The sequence below is a fragment of the Musca autumnalis genome, unplaced genomic scaffold, assembly GCF_047663935.1.
Source record: "Musca autumnalis isolate F117 unplaced genomic scaffold, ASM4766393v1 scaffold_1, whole genome shotgun sequence".
NCBI classification, from domain to species: domain Eukaryota; kingdom Metazoa; phylum Arthropoda; class Insecta; order Diptera; family Muscidae; genus Musca; species Musca autumnalis.
Genome location: NW_027411644.1, coordinates 144,431,919 through 144,439,736, shown reverse-complemented (window position 1 = coordinate 144,439,736; position 7,818 = coordinate 144,431,919).

Below are 7,818 nucleotides of genomic sequence, written 5' to 3'. Positions count from 1 at the left end.
TTTTTTCATGCTACATCAAAGATTTGGTACATAGGTTAAGCAAAATTATATAAACACAATTTTTACTAAAAAGTTCTCTCGAAGTAACTTCAGCGAGTAGATTGCATAATACCATCGACTAATTAATGTATAGACGAAGAAATACTCGTGTTATGCGCGGCGTTGTGATTCAAACCAAACAATTCAACATTTTGCTAAGACAATTTTTGCGGGTTAATTGCAAGATTTTGTTCCATATTTTTATATGAGGGTGTAGATCCGGCCAAAGACAACCCAAATATTGTATTTTACCAGAATAAATAGTTTAAAAATGTATAGTTATTGTTATTTAAAAATTGAGTGCATATTAGGCAGGCTCAAATCAAATTCAATTTACTGAGAGGATTTCTTCGTCTATACATTAATTATAATTGAATATAAGTCTACATTTTTCAAAATATAGGTCCATTTAGCGGTCATAAAATGACATAAAAATTTGTTGTGGATCGAAAATTCACGGCGAATCAAATGAGACTAAAATCATACAGATTGGTAGTTTCGATGTTACAGCCAAAAGTACATATTTTGGTCAACAAAATAATTGTTTGTTTGCTTTTTGCTATTGAAATGGAAATAGAGGTCAAATAACCCATTTTAATTTATATGCATTTTAAAATGCGTGTAAATCGAAAAATTATCAAAATCATTTTGTCCGCATGTGATTTTCATGTACAGCAGGACCATATAAATACATATTTTGATTTTTAAATATTTTTCAAAATTTAATTTGAAAAAAGTTTTAAAACATCGCTAATTTGGGCAGAGTGCATATATTTTTTGTCCGCATCCCTTATCAGTGAAGTTTTTAAATCTCTGTTTTCACAAAAAAACCAAGATGCTGCACTAGTTTTTTCATTGCAGTGGAAACAACCTGCAGAAAACGCGATATATTTAAAAACAATTTTAGGTGGAATTTTTCGTAACTCGCGTTTTAGTAGATTGATTTTCACGGGGAATGATTTATTAGATCTGGAATGTTAAACACTAAACTGTGCAATAGGGTACGAGGTAATCGAATGACAATTGCAAATATTAGACCAGAAAAATATGATTTTCAGAAAAATGTTCTGTGCAGACTACATTTATGATATACTTATCAAATAATTCAGAATCGCAAGTACTACAATCCTATAAATGATTTTTTGAGCGGAACGCAATTGGAAGAAAATGTCAAAAAAAAACACTGGGAATCGGGCTTCAAATGTCATGTCATGTTTGCTTCTACTTTTATCTTGACAGGAAACTCGGGAAAAGTGTGGTTTACTCACAAATCGCGAGAAAACAAAAAAAGACAAGTTGGCTTCAACCAATTTTTACTCATTTTTAAACATAAACATAGCCACAGCATCCACGCAAAATTATCTTTTAAGGCCAATGTTTTTTGCCACGTCCAAAAACATTTCATTTCTGTCTACCTTGCTATACGGAAGTGTTTTAAAATCGCTCATCTTTAATATTCAGTTTATCACCTTCCTGTGTTAAATAAACGCTATATTAACGTAATAACCTGTTAAACAAAGTGCTCCCACATCGAAAACATTGGATTACTCAATCATTTTTGTGTCTACATCTTATTTTTTGCAAAACAAAGAGTGAAGATAAACTTTTTCTTATGCTTTTACCCCGGTTACACTATTGAAGGTTAACCCACTGGGTTTAATAGATCCAGTGGGTTAATCTTTGCTGGTGACACTTAGCTTCTCGAGGATATAAACTGTTAGCTGATGTTTGTTTACGTATACATAGTCGATGGTCAGACTAGCAAGGTTTCATGAAACCAATTTCGTTAAAGTTTCTTTTCAAATTTCGTTAATGTCCACACACGTTAACGTGAAATTTAAGATCTTTGCGTGTCCTCTTTATTTTACCATTCGCGTTTGTTGTGTTTCTCATACCAATAAAAACAAAAAAAGACATAAATAAACCAAAAAACAACACAAAATAATTAACATTAATAATAAAATTAATATTAATAGTTAAATTTTCACTATTTCATTTATTAAATGTTTTTATTAATATATTTATGTTTGTTTTGTTGTTAACGTTTGCTTGAGAAAATAAAAATGAAAGAAAATTGAAGAAAAAATCTTGCAACGAAGAACAAGAAGAGGCAACACAACAAACACAGAAAACCATGTACATGGGTTTCACTACTTCATACCCCTCGCCTATAAAATTGACGTCGCCATGTTGAAATCGTGCTAGTCTGACCATCGACATACAAAATAACTAATAAAGTCGTGTGTTAAACTTTTACAATTTCTCGTATGAGATATCGTCCCCTCTTTGCTCATATTGGTATATTTTACACACAGGGATACATTTTTGTATCATGGTATCAATCGTACTTTTTGTTAAAAAAGTGTCTAATGAAAAAAATAATAATTTTATGATTTCCAAATAACTTTAGATTTATTAACTCCATAAAATCTCATGCGACCAATCGTAAACGTGTAAAACACGACAAACTCTGTTGCAAATACAGTTCCAACTTTTGGTACTTTTTTAGTAGAGGTAGGATTAGTAGGACTTTTTTGCACAAATTCCGAATACAACACTGTGTTTTGGTGGAGTTGTGCCGGATTTAAAATAAACCCAGCCATGAGAGGATTTAATTTTGTATTGCGGACCTGGTCAGATTTTAGCAGATTAAGCAAATAAATCCTCATGAAGTGGGTTAACCCGACAAAAAGCTGTTGTGTAACCGTGCTATTTGTTTGGTGCATTTTTGTTTTTTTTTTTTTTCACAACAACAAATAGTATATCACCTACACAACACCAAATTGTTTGACCATCGTCACAACAACAATTTTGTGTGTTCCTCTTCTTCAGCCGTCGTACTTGTCAACAAGCAATACGTCATCTAATGGGTTCTTTACACGATATGTTATTTACATATGAGCTGCCACTTTTCCTATACAAAATGTATATGCAAAGTGACAACTCATATGTAAAAAACATCGTGTAAAGTACCCATAACATTCCGTCGTTTGTGTGCTTCCTTCATACGTCATCTTGCATTCCGTTTACTGCACATTTTACAAATCACCCTGTTCACAGGCTGTACCTTCTTTGTACTGATCTACAGTGGTTCCTAGATTGGCTAAACTAGTTGTAGCACCCTGTTATCATTTGCACCTGTTGCGTATATCACCCTGTCTATTCTTTGACTTATATCAGGGTTCGAAAAATACAATACCTTATATCAGGGTTCGAAGGCAAACAATAACTTTAAAAAGCCGTTTAAATTTAAACTAAAAACACGTTATAATGTCTTGTTTGAATAAAAATTGCAATATAAAGTCTGACTTGGAAAGGATGGTAACTTGTTGGTTGTGTCACGAAAATTGTCATATTAAATGTAGTGACATTTCTGGGCTAGTTGCTGACGCCATTTCAAACAACAGGGGAGTTCATTGGTGCTGCGCTGATTGTAGAAAAATTGGTGTTAGTTTTTACCGATTTTAAACCTCCAGCTGAGTGGAAAATTATTCGTGCTTGTGGAGGACATCAGTCTATTTTATCCTTACAAATACGATATACATTTAAAAGATTTTCCATAAGATGTGAAGAGAATGATATATTTCCATTTAGGAATAAATATCTATGGTTTTCAGAAAAACTACATATCCACGCATTACTTCCTCAACCTCATGTCTTAGAAGATAAAATTTTTCAGGAGAGATAAAAACGATATTGTTTGATACATCAGTGTTTGGGTTAAAGTACTCAATTTTCTAATAGTTGTACATAAACTTTTACCCCATCTTTAATGTACTATAAAATTAATATTGTTTATCTTTCCAGAAAAATTGTATTTTTTAAGATACGAGGTTGAGGAAATACATATGTTATCGATATACATATATGTCAAAAATTTTAAATTTAATTTAATTGAACATTGTTGGGGTTTTTTTGGATAGCTGTTGCAATTTTTGTTTTTCAAAATAGTATGGCATAATTGTTGTTCTAATATTTTAAAACAACTAATTTATTAGTGGAGAAAATTTGGAATTGTTTGCCGAGGGATAAGGCAGAGAAGACTATTTTATCCTTACAAATACGATTTATATTTAAAAGCTAGAATTGAGCGAGATTCTGCCATACTATTTAAATATTTTAGATTAAATCGTCTTGTATTAAACCCTAATAAAACAAAGGTAGTACAATTAAACCAACAACTGCTAGTAATGGTTTTAACGCTTTTATGTTAAATATCTCGGGGTGGTTTTGCCAAACAATTTATCATGGGATATGCACATCAGTTCAATAAAAATTAAAATAGCCCCTGCATTCACGGCTGCCACATTTGACTATTTATCGTCATTTTGACGATTTTTTGGTCAAAAATTTATAAATGACGATTTTACGATTTTTACCCAAAAAATGACGATTTTCAGTTATTTTGCTAAAACAGTGATAAGTAACTTTTTAAAACATGAATTTGTAAAGACTGGTCAAATATATTTTGTTAATTTTAGTAATTAATTGCAAATTTCAAAGGAATTGTTGCTCTGCTCCGCAACCTACAAAAATCTACTACTTTTATTTTTCTGGAAGATAACTGCGTAAACTTTTGTACTTTGAGCTTTTTACACAAATTTTGGAGTAAGAACTCTTCTTATGTATAATGCAAAACTTATATCGGCCTTAATAGTACGTTTATATTTACGAAGTCCACTTGATTTCAAGGTCAATCCCATTACTTAAACGTCAAATGAAATCCAGTAGATTTCGGATTAGTTTACATATGACGTATACGCAAAGGAATTGATTTCATAAATGTAAACTTAATATAAGACTTTCTTCGCAAAATATTTCAATAAAAAAATTTTAAAATTTAAAAGATTTTTTTCAAAATAGTCCGGCTTAACAACAACTATTGGGTTAAGCCAGATTATTTAAAAAAACGAAATATTAAAATTAAAATAGATTTTTTGAGAGCAATCTTAAAAGTTTGTCCCATTTATATTGAACATACATTATGTTCTGTTTCAAAACCTGCAAAAATCTACTAATTTTACTACGATAATAATTTGTTTTTTGCAATTCCTTAAAGAATTTTCACATGAACAAGGAGGAACTGCAGATATTGCATTCAGAATTTCGTGAACTAAGGTTTTGGATTTTAAGGAAATGTTTGAATAATACGTACTTATTTTTGATATCGAAATTATCTTCATAAGGATTTAATGGTGGGTAGACTTTATAACAGCGATTATTTAATATTTAACAAAACAAATTGTTATGACACATTGATTAAACTCGACTTTTTGAAAATGATAAACTCAAATATTTATTTAAAAAATTAATAACTTTGTTAATGGCGAAATTGCATATTCACTTATTTATTTGAAAATAATTCACTTTCTCCTTTAATTTACTTATTTGAAGCAAAAACATGTTTGATAACTTGAAAATCCATTGCATGTTTCTTTTGATAAAAAAAATATTTAAATATATCGGAATGTGCGTATTTTAATTTTTGACGATTTTATAAAGTTGATTTGAGGATTTTTATTTTATTTATTGTAATTTTGACGATTTTTCATAAAAATAATCTGGCAGCTCTGCCTGCATTAGGTGTGCTCTACAAATTTAATACCAAACTTGATGTTAAATTGAAGTCCATGATATATAATTGTTTGTTGCAATCGCATCGTAATTATTTGGTAACAGTGTATGGGTATAATAGAAGTAACGCTACATTTCAATTCTTACAATGTTTACAAAATAAAGCATTAAAGTTGGTGTTCCTTAATTTACCTTTGTATTATTTCACATTCCAACTCTTCCAATGGGTAAAAACATACTTCCTGTTTTGAAGTGCTTGTCAAATATCGGGTATCATACTATTTCATTCTGCCAAAATCAAGTGCAATACAAGGAATATGATTAATTTACGATTGCCAAGATGTTGATTAGAAAAATATTAAAAATAATTTAAACTTGATTCTGAATTAAGGATAGAATTTTGTATTGTATTTTCAACTCTTGGTTAAGTATAACTTGCTACTTGCGGGACATACACATATTTGTATTTATTTAATATGAATGTACAATAAAAATATATAAATAAAAAAATTTAAATTTCGAACAAAATCATATCAGACCACATTCGGTATAGTCCCCATACAAAAGATTTTAACCAAATTCTCCAACAGAATTGAAGCAATAACTAAAAAATCTTTCAAATGAATATTGCCCATATAGTTTTTCGTTGTGGTGTATCACAGAATTTTCAACCACATAAGCTCTTATTTGGCATTTTGGGTTCTAAATCACACAGAGAATTGCTAATATAGCTCCACCTATTCGTTTTCGAAAGATTTTCTGTATTATCATATTATATTAGCAGGATTTTTAAAAATATCGTCTGTAATATGAAGTTTGGAAATCCTTTTGGTGGGAGAATCTCCAAGAAAAAGTGGTGAAAATAGATCCACGTTCAAATACAGTCACTGCATTCCCGAAAATGTCGAATAGAGATATACAGTGTTTTAATGTGGTGGAGGATATAAACAGTTCGGCCCGATCATAACGCCTTTTCTTCATTAAAGTACATATCCAGATATCACACATTAACTTCAGTCCCATTAAAAAAGTTTTGTATTATTGTAAGATAATAATATCCTTTTATGTCATAAAAACACCAAAACTTTACCTCTTTACCAGAACTAACAGAGTTCGTGAAAGCCAACTAAAAATTCAGAAAATTACATTAAGAAAAAAAATATTTTTATCAGGAGTCAGGCGATACAAACTACGACTCGTAGACTCCGAATCCAACTCGCATTTCTGTTTGAGACTACGCAAAACATTCTCGAAAAAATAGGTTAAGTCGAAAAACTCCATTTGATACCTCAATGGTTGTTGTTTCCGCTTATTTCCATTTTAATTGTACGAGTAGATGTTTATGGAATCAATGATATTACAAACTTTCCAAGGACTATGCCCAAAGACTAATCACTTCTGTCCGCACAGCGGAGGTAAACTTATGAAAACTCTTAACTTTTGTTTTCTGCAAAACAAGTAACAAGTGTGAGTTGAGACTTTTATTTGTAGACAGATCGAACACGGGCTACATAACCAAAATCAAAAAATCATAGCATATACCCAAAATGTAAAACTTCACAATTGTGGGCGTTGCGAATAAATGCTTATGTTGCGCTCATAAATTTGACTTCGATAAAGCGCAAAAATTTTGTACTTCTCTACGAAGATATCTGAAAGGATCGACCGATATAGTCCATTTTGGAAGTGGACCTAATTTTGAAAGTCTTTCCTTTGATAGTTATGGTGTGAAGCCGTCAAAACTCATCGATTTCAATTCAACAAAAAAAAATTTTGTGTTTATGAAGTACTAAAACACTTCAAATCATGCTTGATCTTGTACATAAATTTAGCACTGATATCTGGCGAGCTGTTTGCAAAATAGGGTCTAAGTAGTTATTTTATTTTTTGGTTAAAAATATTTTTAAGTTGGAAAGTCAAATTTCATTCGGCAACTTAAAACGCGTTTTTCTTTGAGTAAACGAGCGATATGTATTATGAAATTGGTTCAAATTTAAAATATATACATATTTTCGCCGGAATGTATTTCATACACCAAAAAATTTCAATCAATTCCTAATTACTATTTGACACGTTTAAGACATCTGCACAGATTCACTTATTTTTATGACAATAATATAGTAAGTAAATAATCGAACCATATTGAATGAAGTGCTTCTTAGATTAGTACCCTGCAAGCAAAAGCTATCGCGGAAGTGACTTAGG